At 41.8% G+C, this 2500-nt stretch overlaps 1 protein-coding gene across 1 annotated transcript in view; it reads right to left on the bottom strand.

Annotated features, from left to right (window-relative positions):
* Window positions 1–2500, bottom strand: part of stox2a (storkhead box 2a) — a 64430-nt gene that overhangs the window by 43414 nt on the left and 18516 nt on the right. The window lies entirely within an intron of this gene.

Raw genomic sequence — 2500 nt, 5'->3', positions numbered from 1 at the left:
GTACAGACTTACATCGTTTGCTTAAGGTGAAGCGGAATCCGTTTGAAATGTACACATGTATTTAAAAAAAAAAAAAATTTTTTTTAAAAATTTACAAATTTAAAACGACCCATAACTTCCAGCAAGGACAGAGGCAGAAACCCCAAACAGAAAAGACAGGCTGGTCAGGGTCAGAAGGAGAAAAGATCTCGAGTTCACCTACTGTACTCAAGCCTAAATCATCAGACGAGTTTAACATCTCACTCCAGCGCAGACATCTCCTGGCAACTCAGCCAGAAGTGCAGCAAACCAACTTACCAAATTTACTCTGGTTTGGTCAGAATTAAGTATTTTATACTTTGTAAGCAGCACGAAAATGTTTTAAGACCAAGCATACACCTGATATGTAACTGCTTAAATGGCTTGCTAATATTTCTGTATTTCCCTGTAATTATCTGTGAAAATCACTGTAAATTACCTGAAATATATGTAAAAGGGTATTAAAAGCTTTAATCACTGGCTGCGGATTCAATACTTAGAAATATAATTTATTTTGTTTTTTTGTGATTTGATGAAAGTGGACTATGCATAAAAATATTTAGTGAAAATCACCCCGAATGCTGAAAAAAATGACAGCAAAGCACAAATACTAAAGTTCACGTCATTTTGCTACAGTTATTTTGCTAGATATTTTGCTACTGTTATTAGCTACAGATATTTTGAAAACTGAATACCTAAAATACCTAAAAGATAAAAATTAAATATTTTTCCAGGTTAACCAGCGCTGTGGAGACGTGCAAAGGCCTTGTCGGGATCCAGTACGTTTTAAGAGACGTGGTTTCCCGTGTTCAACGCAAACACTGCAGTGGCGTCAATACACGGCCGACCCACATTATAATCACACATCCCAGCTAACAACGCTAACGTTAGCATGACAAAGCCAGAGTAGCTGCTCAGTATAGTTCCACAGCACCACTCAGACCTTCGAGAGGCAGGGGGGAAAATAACTGACAATGCAGTGGTGTTATAGCTGCTGTTTTGGCTTAAGTTGAGGGGATGGACCTTGGGTTAGCGGGCAGGCGAAAAGGTTGCAGTGCAAACCCCTCCCCCTGTCCCCTTGCCCTGCCCACTTCAGTCCTTCCCCACCCCTTTTGCGCTGGCATTTACATATACATTTACATATACATTTACATTTACATTTACATTTACAGCATTTAGCAGACGCTCTTATCCAGAGCGACTTACAAAAGTGCTTTGTCATTTACTCATGGAATACATCCTAGTGCAGTACAGTAGGTTAGAGTCCAACATACCAATGACATACCAATGAATACTGTAGACTGCAAGGAACTCTGCTGTCCGGACAGCAAGCGGAAGTTCATTCCACCATTTATAAATATGTTATAAACAGTGAGTTGGACACAATTGCAGTGCCAGCCCCAAGGCGGTCATGTCTGGGTCCAAAGGTCAAGGGGAAACATTAGCAGTGCATAAAAATCCACTCAGACTGGGGGTCAGTTCAACTTTAATTCAGCCCAGTCAGAAGATGGAGTCTGTGGAACTCAACATTATCACCGAGGTGAACAACTGGAGATGGTATGCAGTCTCTTCCACGTGTTTGGGGAGTGATTTCACTTGCAAAAAAATCAAAACACAGGAGGGACTTGTTTTGTTTGTCTGTTTGTTTGTCCCCTTTCATGATACTATTAGGCTTTCATAAATAAGAAATGTAAATAATTTAATTTCAGCAGATTTGTGATTATGAGATGATGTTAATTGGTTTTTTTTGTTTTTTTTTCAGGCAACAAGCTCCCCAGTGAAGACTGAATGGACAATCTTTCCTTTACTGGGCCTGTATTCCTAAAATACCCCCCACCCCCATTAAACAGGACTGGAATCTGACCTGAGATCAGTAACGATTCTGCTCACTGTTTTTCATCCTCTAAGTTAATAACTGACCCAGGACTAAAGAAGATGATTGAGGGATGCAGAAGGTTCCTTCAGACGTCTGTGAGAAGCTGCTGAAAGACGCCCCGGCGTATCCTCTGTGGAAGAGACCTGTATCCTTGACTGGCACCTACATATAACAGCATGTAAAAAGCCATCCCTGACAGACTGCAGAAAACCCATCAATACAACGTTAGCTTCAGCATAGGCTGCGGATAAAACAGCACACATTCAGTTAAACATACGGGTGACCACTATCCTTGGTTATGACAAACAAATAAATTAAAAATTACGTAATTACAATGGCTTAAAACGGTGCAGGGCTTCCCAGCATTCATTTGCTCTTCCTTCTCGCTCTCCATCTCTCCGCACCTCACTCGGTGAACTCTGAACCACAGGACAAGGACAGGAAACCACGGCATGGACAGGAGATGTTCCCCGACACTCTTTATGAACCCCACCCCTGGGTCTTGCTCTTTATGGCCCAGCCTGCCTAGATGAAGGTGGCGCTACTACGCCCTCTAGTGGTGGACAAGTGTTACTGGGGTCCTGATTTCAGATTGTTAAGCCAGTG

This window comes from Electrophorus electricus, chromosome 12 (assembly GCF_041902795.1).
Source record: "Electrophorus electricus isolate QZ-2024a chromosome 12, ASM4190279v1, whole genome shotgun sequence".
Classification (NCBI taxonomy): Eukaryota; Metazoa; Chordata; class Actinopteri; order Gymnotiformes; family Gymnotidae; genus Electrophorus; species Electrophorus electricus.
Note: the sequence above shows the minus strand (reverse complement) of the source record. Positions and strands in the feature narration are given on the sequence as shown.